The sequence below is a fragment of the Falco punctatus genome (assembly GCF_963210335.1).
Source record: "Falco punctatus genome assembly, chromosome: 3".
NCBI lineage: Eukaryota > Metazoa > Chordata > Aves > Falconiformes > Falconidae > Falco > Falco punctatus.
Window position 1 is genome coordinate 9,641,036 of NC_137582.1, and position 25,630 is coordinate 9,666,665.

Below are 25,630 nucleotides of genomic sequence, written 5' to 3' on the forward strand. Positions count from 1 at the left end.
TTTAAATGATGAATAAAGTAAACCATAGAAGTCTGTAAACCTAGAGATAGCATTTTTAATTCACACTTTAGAATTAATCTATAAACAGTAAAATGCTATTAAGCACTTAAAAGTGTAAGTTTTTGAAGACTTCAGTCAAGTTTTTCCTACTTTTGTTGAGAATAAAACCCCCCAATATAACAATAATGTTTAATTGCTGTTTTATAAAAAAAATCTGGATTTCTTTTTTTCACTCTCCAATTCCTTTCTCCTTTGCATATCTCTGAATATAAATTTGAGCCTGCTTATAAGAACAAAACAGAAAAATCAATACAGCTTCCCTCTCCACAAATAGGAGTAGTAGCAGAGACAGAATCGTGGCCAACATTTGAGTTAGAATACTGGCTGGAGTTTGTTCGGTCAGTGAACAACTGCATTGCTCTTTACCCAGGGAAGATTGCCTGGTGATACACTGGTTCCTAATAATTCAGATCATATTTTAGTCAAGTATATCTGAAATTGGAAGAAAGCAAGGCTATGTATTTCGCAACAAAAAAACCTGTGTTCTAACAGATTGAATTAAAGTAAAAATAAAATATCTTAGAAAAAGAGTAGCACTAACCTCTCATTTTATAGAAATTATTTAGGAATCTTAAGTATGTGAGGCTGTAGAGTATAAATAATATTTTTAATACTTTCATAGTTTTGATTTCTACTCAGTATGTTTTTCCTCTGTTGGTCCACTTGATTTCCAGATTGTTTTTCTCTTCGACTGCTGTGTACATGGTTTTCAAGAACCTCTTATATTCCTTTGTATCATGTATACACTTCAGTGATATAGTGGCATTTATATTCACTAACATTTCATCCCTGACCTCATATGCTTAAAGCTTAATTGGGTAGTGTTATAGATAATTTTCGTATTTTCTGAGTATTTCTATTGATCTTTACAGAATCAGGTATATGAGGAAAAAGCTTTCAAGAACGCCTGTTCAGAAGTGAGTAGAAATACTGGATTTGGTGAAACAGAAGTACTTTGCTTGATTTGCTCTTCACAGTGAAGAGAAGTTCTGCAAAATGTTTAAGGGGTCATTAGTAGGTACAGGTAAAAATCCTGAATGCTGCATTCATTTTCAGTCAAGTAATAGGAGTAACGGAAGTTCTCTGTCTTAAAGAGTTCCATGTCCATACAGATGTTAATGTCATATAAAGATCAAGAGTTTTGCCTGTATAGTAAATGTCCTTAATTACACAATCTAAAATAAGGGGGGGGGGGGAAAGAGGGAGAAAAAAACGAACCACCACCACCAAAAAGATGCACCACAGGTTATTTAACTTCCAGGCCTTTTGCTCAGGCAAGATAGGTATCAAGTAAGGTTATGTTTTATAGTTACTTATGCTTTGTGGAACTAAAACTGTAAGAAATAATTACAAATGTGTTTCTAGGTCAAAAGATGTGATTATCCTGCTGTATTCAGCATTGCTGTCCCCTCACCTTGAATGCTGTATGCAGTTCTGGGCCCCACAGTTTCAGAAGGATGTGAAGGTCCTTCATTGTGTCTAGAGGAGGGCAACAAAGTTGGTGAAATGGCTGGAAGGAATGTCCTGTGATGAGCGGCTAAGGATCTTTTGGCTTGTCTAGTTTGGAGACAAAGAGGCTGAGGGGTGACCTCATTGCTCTCCACAGCTTCCTGAGGGGGAGAAGGGGAGAGGGAGGTGCTGAGCTCTTGTCCCTGGTATCCATGATAGGACGCATGGGAATGGTCCAAAGCTGCACCAGGGGAGGTTTAGACTGGACATTATGAAGCATTTCTTTATGAAGCATTGTCAAGCACTGGAACAGGCTTCTTAGAGCAGTGGTTGATGTCCCAAGCCTGTCAGTGTTGAAGAGGCATTTGGACAATGCCCTTAATAATATGGGTTTACTTGGTCAGGCAGTTGGACTAGATCGGGGTCCTCAAACTATGGCCCACGGGCCAGATACGGCCCCCTCGGGTCCTCAGTCCAGCCCCCGGTATTTACAGACACACACACACACACACACCCCCACACCCACCCACCCCGCCAGGGGTTGGGGGGGGAACCAAACAGCTGCAGATGACTGCCTGCCACTTCATCCGCGCGCCGGCCCCCTGGTTAAAAAGTTTGAGGACCCCTGGACTAGATAATAATTTTAGGTCCCTTCAAACTGAAAAAGCCTGTTCTATTCTGTAACTATGTTAATTGGTTCTGTCATTGTCAAGTAAATTAGTAAAGTTTAATTTAAAATCTGGCAGTTTTTACCTAGAAATGTATAAATATTTCTCCTAGAATAAAAATTTCATTATAACGGAAATTTAGTTGAAAGTATCACCTGAAAAGTAACAAGTAAAGTTAAGTCCTGATAGCATTACTGTTTGGGGTCTCAGGTACCCAGTGCCTTGCTGTGCATTTTGATGTAAAATGAATTCATTAAGTTTACTGAAAATATATTTCTAGAGTGCAAATTGAAATATTTTAAATTTTTTCTCAAACTCCCAAATTGTTCTATGAACAGCATCAGGATACTCTGTTTTGAGTAGAAACAGGAGAGGAAAGAATTTCAATTACAGCATCCCTGGAGTTTGGAAATAGAATGATTTTAAGAGACATCATACTCCTTTGTGTCTAGTTCAGCTCTGCACTTAATGAAGAGCAACTTCTAATGAAGATAAGAGAAAGAAAAATCATGCTGATAGCAAAAAAAATATTGATTTGAGGCATCTCAATTCTTGTTTTCATATGGAACATTTTAATATTAACTTTTCCTTCTATGGCATTATAAGAAATATTAACAAAAAATCCAAGTAGAAGTCTGTATTTCAGAAATTTAATGGAAAAATAATGGTGGGAAAAGTGAGCAACTAAGAAAAAGAGCATATATAGTCAACTAGTGTTTTTTTCACACTATTTAAGCTTGAAATCCTCCACAGGTCTGTGAGGCTAGTGTTTTGTACATAGAATATAGTTCATAAGATAATCTTGTAAATTCATTTTGGCTGTTTAAGCGTGCCCAATAACTATACCTGTCCCTGCCTTGGTTAGCACATGGCTTTGATCAACAGGTATTTGAAAGGATTTTCCTTTTATTATTTTGTCTTCTCTTTAATGACATCAGACTTTTTTGGTTTTAAGATGCATCATTTTTTTCTTTGTTGTAGAGACAATTAAGATGCTAATGTCACCTATATACACACAGTTCCTCTATGTTGGTGCTTAAGCTCTTTTTGCTCTTTCCTTTGTCAGGTGGTTGCAAATCAAATATTTAGAAGTAAAATTATTTAGTTCCTTGTGTTCAGAAATCAAATTATTTCTAATTGTAGCTTGAATAGTTTGAGAACAAGTAACAGATTTTAGGTTACAGGTAAGCCATAGCTGAAGACTTCAGCTGTATTGTCAGTGTTTTCTGTAAGTTTATTATTCTGCAAGTAAATATATGACAAGATGTTTATGAGACTAAAAAATGAGTATTGATCTCTCTGAGAAAACCAAGAGAAAATCGAGGTTTTAAAGCTGTCTTCTGTTCTCTAGCTGTGTTAGCTTGAGGAAATCCCTTTCATATGTGTACTATGATAGAAACACACATAGTGTCTACTAGTCATGTTGTTTTAAACAAACTAAGGTTTAATGAAAAAGGGGATGAGAATAGGAACTAGTAACACTAGTGAAGTCCTCACAATATCAAAATAATAAAAAAAGTAGTTAATTGTACTCCTTTGGTCTGATTAACTGTGTTTCCTTCTGATTTTTTTTTTTTTTTAATTTTGTAGAGATATATACATCTGTTACAAATATAAACAGTGTGTCTTTATTCATAGTAGCGCTTCTAACTTTGGAGCCACATAACTTGTCATTCCACATGACACAAGGCAGTGGAAAACCTGTAAGGAAAGTATATTTTCTGATTTGGTTTTGTTGGATTTTTTTTACTCTTTTCCTGAAACCTGCAAATTATTTCCAAGAATAAAGTCATTACCACAATAACAAGAGTTGAACTCATATGATTACACTTCATAACACAACATTAACAATAACAATATAACAATAATAACAGAACAAACCCAGTTCTGCGTTTCATGAATAAACTGCTTTGTTGTTGGTTTTGGTTGGTGGGTGGCGTTTTTTTGTTTGTTTGTTCGGGGTTTTTTTAATTAAAATAATTTTTCTTAATGCAGGTGTTCTGGTTTTGGCTGAGATAGAGTTCATTTTCTTCTTAGTAGCTGGTACAGTGCTGTGTTTTGGATTTAATATGAGAATAATGTTGATAACACACTGATCTTTTTAGTTGTTGCTGCGTAGTGCTTATACCAAGTGAAGGACTTTTCACCTTCTCATTGCCCCTATCAGTGAAAAGGCTGGAGGGGCATAAGAAGTTGGGAGGTGACACATCCAGGACAGCTGACCCAAACTGGTCAAAGGGATATTCCATACCATACAATGTCATGCTCAGTATATAAGCTGGGGGGACTTGACCAAGGGGGTGGATCGCTGCTCAGGGACTGGCTAGGCATCAGTCAGTGGGTGGTGAGCAATTGTATTGTGCATCACTTTTGTATTTTGTTTCTCTTTCTCTGTTTATCTCCCTTTTTATTACAATTATTAGTAGCAGCAGTAGTATTAGTATTATATTTTACTTTATTTCAATTATTAAACTGATCTTATCTCAACCCATGTGTTTTACCTTTTTTCCGGTTCTCCTCCCCATCCCACCAAGGTTGCGATGGAAGAGTGAGCAAGCCAATGCGTAGTACGTAGTTGCTGGCTGGCGTTAAACCAGGACAACAGTTTCTTGTGTCAGAAATTTTCCTGAATGAAACTAGGGCTCTAGATGCCACTAAAATTCAAGTTATCTGAATATTGGAGTACAAATTGATGAGTGATTCTTTACAACCTTGCATACAATTGTGTACTACAGGAATAAAATGATGACAAGGCAAACCTAAGACTGTCATTTTGCAAGAGCAAAGCCTTTCTGATAGTAAATATGGACCTTCAAATGTCTTGAGGGACTAAACTAAATCCATGGGTTTGTTTAAATCTGATACCATTAAGAATATATATTTCTTAAAATATTTGACAAATACAGATACATACAGTACTGAAATTGTGGATCTTAAAGCACAGTAGAGAAGAAAACATCAGATTTCAGAGCTGTGAATATATAGATGAATAACAGAGATGCCAACTTAGTAGCAGTTTTTAAAATACCAAAACAAACAGAAACAACAAACACCAAGCAACCAATCAACCAACTAAATTCAGGAGAAGAGAAACAGAAAAGAAAAAATAGCAGACTGAAAGAATTGGGCATTTTCTCAGCTCTCAGCAAACACCATAAAATCAATAAATGTGATTAAATACTCCACCTAATCTAGCAATACAAAGGTGTAAGGATTTGTGTGAAAGATTACAAACAAATGTGCACTCTTGTGCCATGAAACAACACATTTGAAGACTTCTACTTTCTTAAAGTATCTAAATAAGGAAAAGAAAGATGTAAGTATGAAAGAAAGGATATGTTTTGTTGCTACTTTCTACCTAAACATTGATTAAATGATGCAGAATTCAAGCAAGAATTTATTTACTTCTGTCTTTTATCTCATTTTCAGTGTACCATGTAAATGTTACAGCACTCGGATGAAAACAGCTCTCAGATGCAGACATCAGTTCAGCTTGAACCTTTGAAATCTAAAAAATTGTTATCAAAGAGTAATATAAACAAAAATAGGTGATATTCCATTTTATTACCATTTGAAAAAGTAACACAAAACCCCCACGTCAAGGCCACTGTGTCTTATAGATATTTATAAATCAAGATTTGGCTCTAATGGTAGCAGTGATTATTTTAATTTTGTGGTCCTGAAATAGAGTCTCCTAATCTTACATGATAATGTATTTGCTTTCACGTGTTCAAACTCGTATGTGTGATTGTTTTGTTTTGTTTTGAGAAATACTGAAGTAGAGGACTTAGAACCAGCTATTTTCAGAAATTAGTTTCCTAAATTCTTTCTGACTTGCTACATTGCTGACTTGTGGGTATGAATGAAGCTCTGATTAATCTTTTTCAGTCGTTTTTAATTTCTGCTTCAGCTTCGTCTGCCCTTTATGACTTTCATTTGAATACTGTCTTCATTATTTTTTTTCCACTTTGTATTAAGTTTTCACACAAAACAATCATCTTCCAGAGTTGGGTTCATATAGTTTTGTTATCCTTGCATAGCCTTCAAGAAAGCTGTTTTCTGTGTTGTTTCCTTTAAAAATAACTTGCTTGTACAGAAACAAAATAATCTGAAGTAAGGAATAACTGACAGGATGATTAAGATAAGAGTATTTTAAAGTGAAGCTGAGAAGTTCAGTACTAATGAAGCTAAAAATGCAAAGGACTATTTGTTTCTACAGATATCTATTATATTTTTTAAGCTAATAATAAAGTAACTTAATAAAAAAAATCTTTGTTGTAATAGTATTGATTTTTTTCTCCCAAGGATCTGATAACCCATGTATGTTTTCTATTTCTAACTAATATATCAATAAATGCTTGTAGCGGAGAAACAATTTCTGAGAAAAGTTATAACAATCTAACAATGATAGTGACTGTAGTAGTTTTTTCTCTTTATAGCATCCACTACTTCACTGCTTATACATTACATTTCTAAAAATGTGTAATGAGTGCTGAATAACCTGAATTTTACCTGGTTATACAAGTAAAAACAAAACCTTAATTAAAAAAAATAAATTTAATTCTCCTCAGTAAATCAAACCTTACAATGACATCCAAGAGCGGGAGGTATGGCAATTCAGTAGCTACTCTTGCTACTGATGTGCATTTTAGATAACTTTATAATATTGTTCTTTCTGTAGAATTTAAATGAGTACATTTTTTTAGACTCTTGAAAGTTTGTGGTAAATGATGTTGATACATTTCATTTTAGGAATATGTGAAATCATAGTTACATACACATCTGTTGAAAATCTGCTAGGGATTGCCTGATAGGAACGTTTTTATATAGTGCCCTATTTATGAGCCTCCTTGCTGACTGCATTTTAAGAGAATGTCTCCCTGCACAGATGACATTCAGTTTTCTAATTTGCTTTTAATAAGGCAATCCTTTTCAGAGATTTATTTGCTTAAGATAATGAGGTAGGATTACAGAGGAATTAACTGCAATGCTATTAAGTTGGCTGTTGTGGTTTGTTTTTTTTTTTTTTTCCTTGGGTCTAGCCATATGCTTTCAGTTTGAAAGTAAGCTGAGATTTATTTTTCCTAGGCTACACAACAAATTCAAGACCAGAAGACAAAACGGCAGCTAAGGTTTTCTTCTTCAGAAGAATTAAGATACCAGTATTTTTGAGGTATGTTTGTTTTAGAAATGCTGTTAATTATTTATTAATCTTTCTGCTACATATAAGAATAGCGGTGAGTGCTTTTGAACATTAGTGACTTTTTCAGATCTTCAGATGTAGCTTGATTTGAAAGGAAACTCCAAAATATACTTTTTTTCTCCCTTTTTAAATAAGCATGGGGAATTAGTTATATATCTGCTTCTTTTTTATCTGGCACTATCTTCTCTTTAATGTGGGACGGTCTTTCTGTCTAGAAAATTAGATATAACCAGATGAAAATCTAAAAACCTAAAAGATTCTGTCTTATTTGTGACTTTACACTTACAGCTTTCTTTATGCGCCATAGTTACTGTGAAAAATTTACAAATAAGAATATTCTGGAAAAAGCTGTAAACACTTTCCATTTTGCATGCAATATAGATTTCTATGTTTTAAATAGCTACGAGAAAGATTTCTTTCATCTAGATGTATAGCAAAGCATGATCTGGAAATAAATTACAAATAACTCAATAGGGGAGCCAGTCATCAGTAGGTAGACTGAGTAATGAAGGAGACACTAAGAAAATTAATCATTGCCTTTCCACGGGTTTTAAAATAGCCTATTTAACACTGTTTTTCAGTACAAAAATTGTTTGAACTCAGTAAATTGGATTCCACTTCTGTAAATGTACCAGCAAAGCTAGTGGGGTACTAAGAAAATGGAGTTGTTTCTAATTTCGCTTTAGATGTAGTTATCACTTAGCATTTTCAGGAGCTTTAACAGAGCAAGTTATCGTCTTCATACAGTCAAAAATGCTGGGCCCCGGAAATTGGTATTTCAATTACACATGGGAAATATTTCTGTTTAAGTTAACTTTTCTGCAACTCTGTCCAAACCCTAGTTTTCTCTTTTCTTTGATACGTCAAGTTACAAAGGACAAGTTTTTTTTCTCTTAGAGGAGGCATTTTTTTCACCAACAGTCATACTCAAATTCAGCTGTCTTTGATTACTTCAGTCCTCACCTGAAGCTCCCTTCTTTTTGCAGAAGGTATATCTAATCAGATAGACTTTTGTCTTTCCTACATTACCATCAGATCTGTGCAATTTTGTTCATGTTTGACTTGATAGAAAGACCACATTGGAGTTTCAGCTAGTGGCACAGCTATCTCATGGCTTGTTAGTAATGCAAGCCTATGATGCGATACATACATTTTGTCTAAAAGCATTATTTTCTGCTTTAAAAAAACCCAAACCCCTATTGGTTTCATCCTCCCTCTAATCTTCAAAGGCTGTATTTATTTCAGCTTTCTTTAAAAAATGCCTACCTGCCCAAGAGTGTTGACCTCTAGGATTCCTCCTTTTTCATTTGCTTTAGATGTTTAGTAACAGGATTGCAGACTTCAGGGTTAAGAAGTTGAGTTCTGTAAGCTATCTTTGTATAATATTATTCACAATTAGTACATTCAGAGCACTTTTTTTACCTCCTAGCATTTGCAACCGCAAATACCTCTCTTTTAATGTGAGTCTTGTTTCCTTGGAGAAGCGGTATTGGAAGTACTGTAATAAATGACGAGAGAGAAATCAGCAAATATATTTTCATGTTTAACCTATTATTTGCTTATCTGACAGCATACCTACATTTTATATTGGAAAAAAAATAAGACTGTTGTTGAACTTCTGGTGAGGCTCTACACATGTGGCAGTGATGTCTAAGAACAATGATTTTTGATAAATGAAAAATCTTTGTTCCCATTTTGTGACTCCCATTGAGATACTTACATATTCCGCGGGGCACAATTTGTCTCACAGATTGTATTTGATTTGTTGTCTAAGGATAAAAGCTCATAGTATCATTGTTAAAAGCACTGAGCTTTCAGAAGCATGGTAAGGCAGTATTTCTATATTCAGACATTAGAGCAAACATTGACAGGAAAAAGTATCTCATTTTACTCAGCCCGCTGAAGCAAGACAACAAGTGAAATATTTAATAGTAATCAGTATGCTTTAGCTTCATATGTATTTGTGAAGTTGATATATGTTTGTCTAGCCTGATCTGTCATTATTTTCATGCAATTTTTGTTATTATATAGTTTTTTAAGCCTTCTTAAAATCTTCATTTTCTCTCAGTTCTGGAGACATAATTGTAAAGCACCAGGCAAAATGTAATCCATTATAAGAAAAAAAAAAAAGAGAAAAAAAAGGCAAAACATGTCTGTCCTTTCTCATTCAATCTGGCACATTATTTAACCTTGTTCAGTTTAGTATTTCTGTCATTCATGGAGTTATGTGAATGCCCGGTTGCCATGTGATGTTAAATAGATTTTGAGTGGATTATTTAATCTACAGTTCAACATTTCTGACACTTTACAGAATAGTGTTATGGTCAGGTTACCCAAGTGACTTCAAATGACTCAGTAATGGTAGTTTCCATGGTAAACATAGCTCTCGGTGGCAGAGAGGACTCTGACTTTCCTATGTGAGAATCTTTATGTTATATAATAATCAGAGTATGGGAGAGAGAATATTTGTAGCCAAGAATTGTTCTTTGTGTATATATGTATACCTCTTCTTCCTCTGAGTCCTCACACTGGACCTTAAAAAGTGATTTTATGGTTATCTGAAGTTGTACTTTATATAAGTTAATGAAATAAATAAATGGAAACTTGTAAATGCATTTAAACTATTCTTGTTCCTAATTAACCTGGAGTACATGTTACTGTTGGCTTACAGAGGCTCTGTACCAGATGTTGAGTGAAACTTCTCTATGTACCTTATATATCTATCTTTGTTTACTCCACGCGTAGTACTCCAACTTACATTTGTCTGTTCTGGGCACTCAGAGAACATAAGGTGTTCTCTAAAAAGTAGAGCTCAGAGACTGTCTGAACCCGTAGGCTTCTCTGTGTGAAGATTTTTGATGTCCTGACAACTGTTAGAGCAGAACTTGTGGAGAATGGGAAACCATAGCAAACCCAGTGATTTAATTTCTGTGACTTAGAACAAAGTTACCTGGTCTTCCCTGTGGTCCTGGGCATACATTGTCTTTATATATGCTTATACACACATAAAGCGTGTGTACAGTTTTACTATAGTACAGAATGCATACTGCATCCTTTTGATGAATCTACCTTTTAAAAATTAATATATGAAAATAATTTATACATGGAGCACCCTAAATTTTGATAACCTTCTGTATGTCTCTGTGAAAACCTGACTTGATAGATGCAAATGGAACTTTCAGAGCTACCTTATTGCATATACATATACATATAAGTGTGCGTGTATAATGGGGCTAAAAACCCCCTCATCATTCTTGCAAGGTTGAAATACAGAACTGAGATTCGATATTGCTGGATGCTGGCCTCACTTCTCAAGATATAAACCAAGAAATGAATGGCCTAAAGAAATAAGACTCTTAGTCAACACTGGATTTTAGTCTCCCTTAGTACTGTGAGAATAACTGACATTTTACTTCCCTGAAAATTCAGAAACATTGCAGAATGTTTCGAGTGGTTTGTCAAATTAAGTTGAAAAACATTTTAAAGGAGGAAGTTGGTTGAAGTTTACAAATAAAAGCCAACTTAAATTTTGGATATATAAAAATAAATATCCGAAGCTTTTCAAGGTTTTCTACTCTGAAAGTAATTTTTAAAACTGAAACATTGAAAATATTGAAACAATATTTCACAAATTCACATTTCTGGTTTCAGTGTCAGTATAAACAGATCGATGTTTTGCTCAGCTTTCAGAGTATTTGATTACATTTGTGCTAATGATGTAAAAGGGAGAAGCAGTTGATCAGAAATTTTCACCCTGTATTTCTTCAAAAAAGAAAAATAATTGTGGGACCATTTCAGATTATGTCGGTCATAATTTTTATTTGGATTTTTTTTGCATAGCAACCACAATATGTAACTGTTCTTGGAAGCCATGAAAACAGTAGATATTCAACCATCTCATCCAAATATGTTAGAAGGATTTCAAGGTAAATTTCTAAAGCACAACATCAAAATTTAGGAGTAAAAAGTCAGTCATTATTGTGACCAGCATGGACTACAAGCCAGTTTAGTTGAAACTGTAGTTTTCTTTTGTGCAACCATTCTTGTTTAGAAGTACAGCACCTAGGTATTCTGTAATTTTTTTGCTATATCAATCTCAGTTTCAAGCAGCCTGTGTGCTCTGTTTTGGGGTCATAAAGAAAATCATCGGGTACTCATCAAATTGCTTTCTTACACGAATTCAGTGGCACGTACTTCCTACGGAACTACAGGTGGGGGTTGCCTGTGAAGTGTAACAGTGTGAGGAATCACGAAGGCAGCAAAGAATTAATTGCGTTTATCACTTCAGTTTAAGGAAGTGACTTAAGTTTCCTAATCAAAATGTCCAAGCTGCCAACCCCTCTGTGCAGAGGAGGCATATCAGTGTGCTGGGGCAGTGGGGCACCAGGTGACTGAAGGCTGGCAGGGCTCTGCCCTGCCCCTCCTGGCAGGCACAGTCCCACCACACCGGGGCTGAGGCAAGCTGCTGGGGACAGGGAGGTGAGCCAGGGCCCAGGCGCCTGGCAGTGGCGCAGGGCTGCCATGTGGGCTTTGCTGCAGAAGCCACCCTTTGAAGCAGCTTCAGAGTGGAAGGTGGGTTTCTTTCCTGCATTCCACGCATCCAGTAGGTGTGATCTAATCGGCAGGGGGTCAGTTATTTTGTATACAGCAGTTGGGTTACAATTAGCTAGTTCTGGCGTTGCTAACCTGCTATTTGTGGTTGCACAGTGCTTGGTTTTGTTTATAAGAATGTATTTAAAATCTAAAAGATCCAAAAAGACACTGACATTGAGACTTCTATTTCCAGTTTTCCCTGGAACTATACAAATCAAAATGGTTACGGTTTTTACCTTCCCCAGTGAAATTCCAGGAAGTGAGCAGAAATACATAGACCTATTTTTTTCTTTCAGAACACATGGGAGCACAGCTTAACTCTCACTAACAGCACTTGAGAACTAGGATTTACAAATGCATGTTAGTTTTTATCCAAAATTTTATTATTTCTGTGGTCTGTTAGTTCTTAGGTTTTTCTAGCAGTATGAATTACTTTTCCCAACAAATATTGATTATCCCTGTGAATTTTGCTTCCTGCTTCTTTCAGGTGTGTTTCTTTTACACAGAATCTTTATTATAACAGCAAAATAGTGCAGTATAACTCTTTAAAAATATGCATTAAAAAAGGACATCTCTTCAGCAGGAAAGAGTAATTGATATTTCTGTTTCTTACAGTGAAATGAGTTTAGTTTTAAAAGACAGTCAAGTTATAACAAAATAGTGCTTATATTAACCTGCAAGGTTGCCTGAACAGGAATATGAACTAGCTTTATTTCTTCTAAATATTATAAAATTATAGTGTCCAGATCTGGCTCAAACTCTGTGGAATTTTTCTGCTTATTTTTGATTGATCAGTTTTTATATGCTGAAGCTGATCAGTCCCCTCTTAAGATAACGTTCCAGCCATCTATAGATAGCACACAATTAACTGGAGGGGAAAAGGGGGAAACTGGAAAACCAGGAAGGAAATATGTGCAATACACAGAGCATCTCTCTGTTCTGTATTCTGTGTCAGTTTTAATGGGTCTGTAATTAGGTCACAGGACTGATTGATATCAGCACTTAGCTTCCTGGGTGACATCACCCTCTCCTTCATTCCCTAATAGGGATTAAGATGTCGATGCATAGAAAATTCTACTTCCTGGACAGAGAATAGTAACTAATTACACCAGTTGCAGTCTTGACACTGGCTGAATTATTTACCAACATAGCAATGAAATGGAGACTAACAGAAGAAAGAGCACAGGGAGCATGTGAAAAGAGAACAGTTAGCTTGCAGCCCGTGCGTGTGAACAAGTTTGGTTTAGGGAAACAATGACAGAACTAGGCTGGGACAGGAACAATTGTGAGTAAAATGATGACGTATTTTGAATGCTTAAGCAGAAAATGTGAGGCAAAAAAAAGCTTTGAGATGAAGTAAGAAGACAACTATTATAATGCATGGCCAAATGTAAATGAATCTTGGCATGAGAGGACATCAGTGAGTGCCCAAAGAGTGTGCTATTCAAAGACAGTTTATTGAATGGAAAGAAAAAAATGAGAAGGTTGCCTTATACATATTTCTGTACATAGAAAACTCATAAATGCAGCAAAGGACACAGCTTAGAATGTTGCTTCTTAATTTAAAAACAGCTGCCATGTTTCAGACTGAACATACAAAGGTGTTTCTGTGTAAAACCACAACCCAGTAGTAACCTTTAACTCATCTTTATAAAATGTTTTACAATTTAGTTGCTGTATGGTGCAGTTGAAAGAACTTGATGCCACCATTAGGACTTTTAATTTTGTTGTCAGGCAGCCTATCTCTTTTTTTCAGACTTTTACTTTTTGGGGATACTATTTGCCCAACACTGATTTTAATTTATAAGATGGAATACTTAAAAAGACAACTCTGAGATTTTAGGATTTTTGTTGTTAAAAGAATGAAAAACTGAGGAAGTGTATTTTTCTGATCTTGCATGTTAAGATATAACTTGTGCTTGAGAGAGACTGCTGGCTGTGGTATAAGATGAACTTTACTTAAGACCAAACTATGAGGAACCACGTCAGACATGGCTATAAGAACTTACACCTGATTGTAGGAGTAGGCTGGAGCAGCACAATAAATGCCTGGCTATGGAAACAGAAAATTTGTTAAGTTTTGTGGTGAATGATTATGGTGCAGGAGTTGAGTCTCAGGGATTTCTATTAGAATTGTGAGTTGGAACTTAGTTCATGTGTGCTACATGTAAAAGGTTTGCTATCTTTTTGATGTTCTGTACTGCATGTGCAAACAATCCTCATACATCTGCAGTAAGTAAGTTGACTTGCATATATGTTTTCAAATAAATTAGGAAAGATGGTGGATATAATATTTGTATGTTATTTAATAAAGGCTTTCATCATGTATCTATTTGCCACTTGTAATTTCTGAGCTTCAATGAAATGCACTGACATTTTGCTTTAACAGCTGTGTTAGTTTTCAAGTTACTTCTGTTGAGAGTTCTTAGTTCAGGTTTGTTGTAGGAAATAGTAAGGAAGTCCTATGAAATCCTGCTGCAGTACTGCTCTTGACAAAATGAAACTCAAATACACAGGTTTGATTTAGAAGCGCTAAGAATAGGCTTAATCCAAGTCTGCAAGCTCTAATTCAAAGTGATACAGAAGCTGTAATGAACAAAATGAATGGCTTAGTGGCACCTGATCTGACAGCAGCAGCAGAAGAAATTAGAAATAAAGTGTTTCTCAGAGATTTAAAACAGCTGGGTGCATCCATTTTATTGTTACGGCTGGAGTCATCGGCATATTTTTCCCCAAGTCTCTCCTTCTATGCTCACTTTTAAAATAATGCTGCATTCTGTTAGCCAGTGGCTTAATAACTGATCTAAAGGCATCAAAACTTGTTATAGTTTTCCTCAAGTAGACGGAGAGAAAGCAGAAGTGAATTTAAGTAAAACACCATGCTTCACAAAATAGTCTTCTCTAAAATTACCTGTGTTTCTGAGCAGTGTTTGTCTAGTAATCATCAATATTATTGGAGGGGAAGGGGAGGGGACAGTGGGGAAGCAGTGGATACTAACAACCCTTGACAAATCATCTTAATCATCATTACCCAAAGGTTCTATCTCATTTACTTCCAGAGTTCAAATTCTAAGTAGAACTTGAGTCGTGAGTGAGAAGACAGCTGCTGCCCAGAATTTCCAGCCATAAAGTAGTTTGAATGGATAAGGCAGAGATAAGCTTCAAACGTCATACAGTCTAATGAGATTAATATAAATATTTGGACTTTTCTATTTTACACTGTGAGGAGTCTGACTAATATGTCATCTTCACAGGAAGAGTTAGATAGGTGTCATCGTTAGTTTAATTCCTGTGGCTTTCAGGAGTAGACAGGATCACATTACAAAAAACCCCAAAACAAACAAACAAACAAACAAAAAAAAACAAACAAGAAAAAACCCTAATGTTTTTCTAAAACGTTTAAAACTTGTGGATGGGCAGATGTCACACTCCTTTCTCACCTTCCTTCACTCTTGAAGCACACATGTGGGCTGATGGAGAAATCATTGATGTTTGACAACCTGCAGCAAGTATCTGCTGGTCTGCTCGGGCAAGGTTGCACTCTTCTCAAACGTTTTGATTCAGGAGACCTTGTGCTGACATTTCAGAAATAAATGAGACAGTCTGTTACTTTCAGATTCGCTGTGGACTCATGCAGGTGTTTCTTTGACTGTACGTGCTTCTCACTTTTTTAACCACCTTTTATATCAGTTGTTTCCAACCTTTTCTAAAGGGATATTCACTACCCCCTTCCTGAACTTCATCAGCCCCTCTTCCTTGCCCCTCTGTGCGGACTCTTTTCTGATAGCTCACCCTCACTTGCTTCTACTGACATTTCTTTATCATGTCCTTGTTGCTGGCTTTGGCTAATGCCAGTGCAGCCCTCCAAAGTGCAAGTCCCAGCACAGAGTTGTAGCTCCTTTAGCAGCACTTAACTTTTCTAGACTCACCTTGACTGGCAGCACACTTTGCAATGCGTGGGGATCTTTCTTCATATTGATTTTTCATTTTTTTCATGTAAGGGTAGACTATGAACTAATCATATGATCCCACAAGCTGTGCTTCCATTAAGGTCCTGTACTACCTATATCTTAATTCATCTCTCCTCATTGCAAAGAGTAAGTTGAAAAAAGTGCATGCCAGAATACTAACTTAATACTTTAATACCTTTTTTTAATTGAATGAAACTAGTGATCTATTAATGAAGAGTTTGTTTTACATTTTTCATACATAGGTGCAGTAAGGAGCTTCTTATTTTCATTCAAGTCAGACTTTTTCAGAGTATATAAAGAATTGCAGTTCTCCTTGGTTTAGTTCCTCAAATTCCTCAGGGAGTCTGAATGGGGAGACTCTGTGTTCAGCCCTGCAATATGTTCTGTGGCACCACTGAAATAGTTCTGGGTATTTGGAAGATAGAAGTCAGTGACCCAACTGCATAAATTCTTGCCCCTCTTCTTAATCCCACTGAATTAAACTGAACTTTGTTTTTCAAGAGCAGCAAGTGGATACACAAAAGTAATTGTTTTCCAAAGAAGGCTCAGACATCATCCAAATTTGGAAAAAAAAAATGCATTATGCCTAAAGGGTTTAATATTCTGTTCTGCCATTGATAGACATGTGTAATCCCTATTAAAATGATTTATGCTAAACGTTGGCAGCTGATTTGATTCTGTAGTCTTCATCTGAATTGCTAAATTTCACAATAAATAATTATTCTTGGGATCTTTCCTGATGTGATGCAAAATTGGTTTTAGTGGATGTTTAAAGTAAATTAAAAAAATGGAATTAATATACCCTACCAATGGGTGAAACACGTTTTTTAAACTTGTCCAAGGTGATTTACACATCATCTTAAAATTGTGACTCGGGAGGGAAAGGCTGAGTGACCATATTTTTTGGGAGACTAACTAGTCTTAATTTTCAAAAGTAATAAAGGACTGGAGTTATAAAGCAAAAACCGTGGATAATAACAACACATTACTAAAGGCTTTAAGAACAGACATACAGGATTTAATTGAGAAACAGAAGATCAGTGGTGCAGATGAGGCTAGAACGTAAACATCCCCAAGTGAGCACCCACGCAAGGCTTTATGTATATATAATTTTGCTGTAGAAACATACCTACACTGCTTCTGTAGCCAAGCTAGCTTATGTTTTCAAAAGCAATTGACAGCTGATAATTGACAGCTGACTGAACATTGCAGCTGAAGCATTTGAAGGAAATAAATAAAGAAATAATCAATTAATCTGAGAAATCCTAGATAATGTATTTATTACTGTTTCCAAGTAACATACAAAAACATTTTTAAAGTGCATGTATATTATAGGTAAATTTCTTACCAGCAAGTGATGGTTAAGAAAGGGGAGTCATTTACATCCACATTTCTTTTTGTTGCGGTTTTTGGTTGGTTGGTTGGTTGGTTTTTGGGTGGTGGTGGTGTTTGGTTTTTTTCTAAATTTGAGAAGTTTGCAGCTTATTGATATTCCAGGTGCAACACAAAGTCCTTTATAGTACCCGCTTTCCCTTTCCCGACCCTGCAAACTGAAAACAATATTTGGTTTAGAAGGGAACAGAGCTGGAAGGAAACATGTTATTTATTATATGTTTGTTTATATTAAATTAGTTGTTTATGGAATGTTAGGTATATAGATAACCTCTAATTTAGAAAAACAACAGGTTTATTGTACTGAAACTTTTTTGTTAGTATTTGTGTATTTCAAGAAGTTTTTCCTTATAAGGTCATTGATTTTGGAATTGGACAGTAGCTATGATCAATAGATACGGCTTCTTTGTGTAACATGACAGGAGTGTCTGTTTTCATCTTATTTTTTTTTAAAGACAGGAACATCTATATATTGCAATGGGAAGGTGATACAGAATTAAATAATTAACTTACAGAGCATTAAATAAGTCAAATTAATTGAAGACCCTGCATTCAGTAGCACTGTTTCATTCTATCTCATCTGAAGTACTTTGGATTGCTAAAATTCTGGTGTTTTGCTGTATTTACTGCAAAGGAAAGAAAAATGGAAAATATACATACTAAGAAAAACCTCTGCAAGTTGAATCAGCTTAGTGTAATAACTTAACAATTCTGTATTACTCTGTTATTGAAGAGCTTTCAGATTAACACGTAATGCCAGGCTTTCATTTTCATGGCATCTTTTGGAGCAAGGTAATATTATCTTTCAACAAGGTCTTCCTCAGGCAATCTGAAAATTCTATGACATGATACTTCTAAACTGCTTGAATATTTTTCATTTTAATAGGTCACATGGTCAATGATCTACCTTTTGGAGAAGAACAAGTAATAATTTGGTCACAGTTGCATAGTCTTCCAAATCCTAACAGAGTTTCATTATGTTTCTCCTTGATGAAGTGACTTCAGCAAATCTAGAGGAAGAAGGCTGAAGCTTTAAACACTTATTCATCTTTGACATCTATGGTTTAAAAGCAGTGTTAAGGTTAAATGGGAGTTCATTTACACACTATTTCATTTAGTAAGTGCTCTCATAATTAAATATAGATCCATGTAATTTAGTGGTAGAAAGAGAAATTCATTAAGATTCCTGATTAGGAAAAAGTGTTAACAGAACTGCAAATATTATAGAAATTTAGCTCCTGTTTAAAGTAAATTAAGCACAAACCAATTCGTGTAGCATGAAAGAGATTGCTTGAACTGTAACTGACAAGAAATTTCAAAATTCGTTTTCATCATCTGTGTACACTGAAAGCAAAAGTAAATAGAGATTTATGAAATCACTATAGTTGACAAAATTCACACAGATTTCATGCCTTTTGTAATGCATTGTTTTGTTAGGTATAAGGGTTAATATTCTTGCAAATACTGATGAAACTGTCACAGATTTTAGGTTATTTCAGATATTATTTTTAAAATTAAAATTCCTAAAGTGAACTGAATTAAAAGATGTTTGCTTAGTACCTCTGGAAAAACAGGTAACCTTTGATAGTTACTAGTGCCTAAATTCGTATTTTATCTAAACTATCACTTTCAGGAAGTTATAAAAAGCAAAGGGCTGGTAAGCTTTACCTTTGACTTCAGTGGAGCTAAAAGTTCACCATCAATTTTAGCAATATTTAGAAAGTATAATGATCTGATAATAAGGAAACACAGAGGCTCATTTTACTATCTTAAACTTATAAATGCTCATATTTGGTTTTGGTTTGGTTCTGTAACTTTAAACATACACTTTGATGCAGCTGCATTAGAGCAACATGCTTTTCACCTAACCCTTGAAAATATCTTACCATTCACATGGCTTTTCTGTCATGATGATACTAAAATGTATTTTGGCAAAGAGTTAATTCCTAAAAGTATCTGATGCTTCTTCCCCCGGTAAGGTGAAAAAGAATGTTGAAAATCTGTAACAGGAGTCGCAGCTTGGACTGCTATAAACGTACTATGTTCAGTGATGTCAGTCTAAATTTAGGACACTTTTTTATGCTGTCCTTACATTTCAATTACACTGACCCTTCAGTTATCTATTGTCCTTGGTCATTTTTACAGTGGTTCAGATTATAAGTTTTTCTTTAATACAAAATTGCTGTTAAGTATATGTGATACTAATAGGTGTAGACTTAAATGTTCTACTAAATTGTCTCAGATGACTTGTTCTGCAATGCTGTGCCTGTGCCCATATGCCTATGCACAGGTGCTTTTTGCTCTTTCGATGCAAAGACAAAATGATGCAGATTTGGGGGAGGGATGAGTGGCAGGGTGTGACGGCAGTGGAAGTTTGACTTTGTAGACCTCTGGAGGTCCCTTCCAGTCTAAATGGTTCTGTGATTGTGTGGAGGATGACCTCTTCCCAGTAGCACTCTCTTAGGGTGTGCATGGTCTCAATCACATGATGTTAGAGCATCTGACCAGCAGTGGAGCATTCCCTCCTCCCTCTGCTGTGGTCTGGGCTGTCCAGCTCTGAATGTAATGGCACTGAAAAAAACTTGATTAACTTTCTGTCCACCAGTCCACCACTACTGTCTCCAAGATACTTTTTGTTACAACAGCCTTCCATTTCTCATTAAGAAAAGCCCACCACCAACAACACCCCCGCCCCCCCCCAAAAAAAAAAAAAAGCAAGCAAGCAAACAAACAAAACCACCAAGAAAAAACAGCTGAGTTCAAATTTCGTTTCTATACTTGATTTTTTTTTTTTTTTAAACTGCCAGATAATGGAAAATTTTACAAATCAATGAAAGGAGATTTTCCTCCCCCACATTCCAAACTTCTCTGTGTTTTTTGGACTGTAAGGCACCTTCCAGTTTAGATATGTAAATCTCATTAGCATGCTCTTTATACTCTTTTTCAGATCACTAATGAGGAATTTAATTAAAACATGACCTAGCACTCATCCCAGCAGCATTCACCAGACACCTCCTTTTGACATGATACAGTGCTGTTTTTCACTGATCCATGTTTTAAATACTAGCCAATTTTCAAAGCAGTGATGAGCAGAGGTGGAACGCCACTTTACTAGGGACAAGTTACTGAATCCTAAAAAAAATGAAACATAAAAAGGTCTTCACTGAAACAAAATGAGCAGAATTCTACTCTGCCTCTCTCTGTGCAACAGCCTTGTTAATAAGCTACCAAACCCTGCTACCTCATAACTCAGGTTCAAAACAATGACATTCTATTTTTGGTATTAAGGAGATAAGAAAGATTAAAGGCAAATATTAACTGACAGGCTCTTGTCGTATTTTTCAAAGAATTATGTCATCAAGCCCTAAATTTACAGCTCTTCACTCTAAAGAATATTACATGGTAGCAGAGCTGGGGACATTTGTATTGAAGAAGAGATAAAACATTGCTTCACTGGTTTGGCCAGCTCCTTTAGTAATGCAGTTAAGCTGGCTACTCTTCACATGCTGCTTCAGGACTTCTCACTATGCAAGGAATTCCCTTCCTATATATTTTTTCACATCTGCTAGTGCCCAGATCTCATTACTAGTCGCAATAAAACATAAAGAGGATAAGGAGGAGAGAAAGTGTAGTAGAAACTCTAGAGCAGGGTCAACTAGGGCAAGTTGCCCAGGGCTGTGTCTACTCAGGTTTTGAATATCTCCAAGGATGCCGGTATTTCCACAGCCTATAACAGTGTTCGTTCACCCCTACAGTGAAACAAAGAGTCTGTGTGTGACCCGGTGCCTGTTGGAGCAGCAGTTCTAGGACACATTGACAGCTCAAATGGGCATAATGCCTGTGTATTGGAAATTTAATTGAACCTGAAGTACTGGTATGATAGATTTAATGAAGTATTCAGAAACATAGTGCATAACATTGATCACAGTTTGCTTATACTCTTAATTACCAAATCTAACCATACATAATGAAGCATGAGGTATTTTTTCCCACTGCTGTACATCAGAACATGTCTTATAAGTTTAGGTTTTAATCTTCTGCAGAAACCATGTTGATCATGTGTGGTGGATTTCGTATTCTGCAACATGCTGGTAAACCTAGGGAATTTTAAAATTGGTTTTAGCGAGTCTAATTATGGGTGGACCTGTTGTAGCATATCTCACTAGAGCTCTACCTACCACCTGTTTTCAGTATCAGCAGTCCATTGTTTTAATCAGGAATGATATGAATAAGGGTGAATTTAGGCAGTTATACTTGAATAATAGATTTGTAATGTGCAGTCCTTTGGACTACTGGAAAGATAAGGTTGGCATTAACTATTGAGGCACACTGCAGAAACAGCAGATACAAAGCTGACTATCAAGACATCCCCAAAACAAGGGCTGCTATAGAATGCTTAAGGGGAATAGTGGAAGCCCCTCTATTTGGGAAGCAGAAAAAAGTAGACAGACAATCTGTTTTACGGTATTTTTGAAGCTCTTCAAGTGTATTTCCAGAACTTGAATTTAATGGTATATTAGAAGCCTGCTTTATTAACTTTATTCTCTAAAATACATGAAAAAAGTTCCATGCAAAGATGATAAAGTGGCAGAAATATCTGTTTAGAAGTAAGATGTATTTAGAATATTTACAAGAATATGAATGATAACATCTGATGAATGCCATTTAAGACATGCACTTGAACGTCAGTTAGAGCACTAGCTTGCTCTCCTTTAATGAATGAAATTGTATAGGAGAAGATTAATTGAAATGCATCAGTATGAAGAACATCTAGCTCTGTACATCTCTTACCCCATTTCAGTTTCCTTCACCTATTCTTTCCAGCTGCAGTCTGTATTTCGGAGATGCTAGTCTCTTTCATTCTAATACAAAAGCTGAGTCACTCGCCCCCTGCCCCAACATCTCGCTTGAGGTGTCAAGATTCATCTTTTTGTCTTTCTGTTAAATAAAACTTATGTAGAAGATACTCTTTTGGCATCATTCTTCAGGAAATGTGCTGTGATGTGTGATGAGGCTAGAATAAAATCTGGATTCTCCACTTCTGGAAAAGCAAATTTCCTGAGATTATAGAAGTTAGACCAGCCTCATAGCTGCAGAAGATAGTCAGTCTTTGAGTCGAAGATAATTAATCCCTCCTCAAAAAATCTTCTATGGTGTATCAATATTATTTTATAATTAATCTGAGGTTAAGGCCTATGTTTGAAAAATAATGATCACAGTTTGAAATACCAGAGAGATTTTTCCTTTGTACTAAGCACCCCAAAAGGTATGTACTTTGAGAGTGATTGTCAAAGTCAGTTTTAAAAACTAGACTATCTTCCTCAGATTAGGCAATAAGTGTAGAAATTTTTTGGGTTTAGTTCAAGTGTATTTATTTTAGACAATAAAAGATAGTGTTAACAAGTGTATTTAGAAATTTTGTGTTTCTTGCTTCTTCATCCTGTGTCTAAAATAAGTAGGTCGTTATTGTCATTATAATGTCTAAACAGTAGTCTCCTTAGAAAAGACAAAACTAGCATAATATATTCTTCAGGGACATAACCCAGAGGCCTGGTTTAAGGCACAAGATTTTTATTTCAAGTCAACAGCAGTACTGGTCTCAGGCTTACTGTGTTTATGTTTTCAATATCTTCTGCCAAAAATGTTTGTAATACATAATTACCTATAGTTTTATTTCATGGTTTCCAGATGCTCTTCAAATATTCAGCATATTTGTTCTAATCATATGTGTATTTGTTCTAAGAACTAATTTGATCTTAAGTATTTCACTTAGTGTGTAATACTGTGCCATATTTGCATCACATGATATGTAGTGAATGATAGATGAGGAGACTGGAAAGACTGGCTTAGTTATGTTTATCGTCTGCAGTTTATGAGCTTTATTGCTTCTCATGAAAATCTCCTTAAAATGCGAGTTCAAACATGCTGTAACACTGGGTAATAACAGTCTTAGCAAAAACACTGATAAAAAGAGAAAATTAGGTTCATGTACAGACTCTTCATTATTTTGAAAGATATCTATGTGGAAAGGTAGCTAATAAAAATAAGAAGTCTGCCGTTTGTCATAAAGTCAGTGTTGTGCTCTTCACCAACGTGTAGTGGACTAATTGAAGCGAGCTGAGCAGGTCAAGTCACGTTCCGTCTCAAGCAATGCGCTGCCACTGCTACCAGTCTTTTCCCCCTCACACTCTGATAGTCACAGTAACTGATAACTCTTGAAGTAGGTCTTCCCAGTAGTCATTTGTGATATTCACTGGGCTTTCACACATCTCATTGGTAAGTAATACAGTGAAGACATAGCTTATCATATATTTTGGTTTTGATAAAAAAGATTGTACTGGGGTTAGGACAGCAACTTGATCATTTTTCCTGCAGCAAAATACTATGTGAAAGAACAGTAAATTTGAGTGCTGAACTTCGATTCAGACTAGGCTGTATCTGTTGCCAGTAGGTTTCTTGGTTTTGTTTTGTGGGTTTTTTTGTATTTTAAGTAGCTCTACAGGTGAAATGTTACTGTCTGTGCAACTTCTCCCATCTCAGACACAGTTCCTGTTCTACTGATGTTACAGCAATGAATATTGGGAACCATTGCTGAGGACAGAACTACCTGATTTGAAAAGCATTCCATTCTGCATGAGGTACATTTAAAGGAGTTATGTGCTGATTTTATGTAACATCTAAGATAGTGGCACCTTTTAAGGATAGGTTGTGAAATGGGGCCAACTGATACGAACTGGTGTGGCGGAATCATTAGTGAGTCAATGATATTAGTTCATATATGGATTTCATGCCAGATTTTCTTTCTTGGTGCTTTATTATCTGTAAGGGGGAAAAAAGTAAATATTGAAGAAACATGTATGAGAAGCTAGACATCATTCCTACAGTAATTTTAGGAGACCTCCAATGGATATTGTATCTGACAAAATGTTGTAGCAATCAGTCAGCAAATTCCTTAGGCATGTGCATTATTTATTGAAAGTGTGTGAGTGGTCCTCTTTATTTTGTATCTTTACATTTCACAGATTTCAGAATAATTTTAGGACTTGGTTTGCAAACAATTTTGGTAAATAATATAAATAGTAATGTTATTAGTAAATAATTAAGCAAATCTAAAAGGTTGAACTGAATCTTATTAATCAGTAACCTTAGGATATGGCCCTCTTGCTGTTGCCAGGTGATGTTACAGGCAATATTTTTCTTCTCCACGTCTAGTGGGTTTCGGTGTTACTACACATTTTAATCTGAAATGTGTGGCTTATTGACAGTCTGCACTGAAATTTGTTTTCCAATATCTGCAGTACTATATTGTTAACCAAGCTCTTGTAATCTGCTTTTAGCCACAGCATGCATTTCCATTACATGGAAAAAAATTTACCATTCCTCCTACCAACCTCTTGTGCAAAGCCCTCTTTTTAAAAATTTGTTTTTACTGGAGGTTAGACCTAGAAAATGTGTGAAAGGGTAACTGTCTGTCTTAGCAATAGGCACAATGGATGTGTGTATGTAGTAAATTAGTTAGAGGTAAAGAACTTCTATTGATCATTCAGATATTTAAATTGTATTGAAAAATCATTTTACCAATCCTTTGCCAGTCAAATTAACACAAAGGACGTATTCTGCTAGCTGATATAACCTCATTTACTTCTCTACTATCAGATTTTTTCTGCTTCTTTGAACTCTTCATATAAGATATATGAGACGACACAAAGAGCTACAGTAGCTAAGATATAGAGGTGTCAGATGGCACACTGTTAAATAGGTGCCATTTGCCATGCCTTACTTCGGTATCATAGAGCCATAGAATCGTCTCGGTTGGAAAAGATCTTTTAAGATTGAGTCCAACCGTTAACCTAGCATTGCCAAGTCCACCACTACACCATGTCCCTAAGTACCATATCTAAACATCTTCCAAATACCTCTAGGGATGGCGACCCAACCATTTCCCTGAAGAGCCTGTTCCAGTGCCTGACAACCGTTTTGGTGAAGAATTGTTCTTATCATCCAATGTAAACCTCCCCTGGCGCAAGTTGAGGCCATTACTGGCACCCACCTTGCTGCAAGTTATTTCCAAGTAGCCTAAATTTTCAGGGTAGATGTTGTTCGTCATGTTTGAAAGATGTAAAGCAAAATAAAGACATAATCAGCAATGTTTTGAGAATTATTTTTAAACCAACTTTAACATCCTAGAGAAAAATTTTTTGTGCAAATATTAGACTGATATGTGAATGATTTACTTAGGAATTCCTAATAAATGGTCCTTGGTAACCTAAATATATACAATATTACAGCAAAAG

General features: G+C 35.7%; 1 protein-coding gene across 11 annotated transcripts in view; it reads left to right on the plus strand.

Annotated features, from left to right (window-relative positions):
- CDH18 (cadherin 18) overlaps positions 1-25,630 on the plus strand; it is a 689,972-nt gene that overhangs the window by 355,306 nt on the left and 309,036 nt on the right. For 9 of the 11 annotated variants that reach the window (XM_080377755.1, XM_080377756.1, XM_080377758.1 and 6 more), the window contains one exon: positions 7,266-7,350. The exons of 1 other annotated variant lie outside the window; for it this stretch is intronic. The gene's annotated coding sequence lies outside the window, so the exon portion shown is untranslated. Of the gene's footprint in view, positions 1-1,833; positions 7,351-25,630 lie in introns of all 11 variants that reach the window. One more of the 11 variants, XM_080377753.1, reaches the window with a different exon arrangement.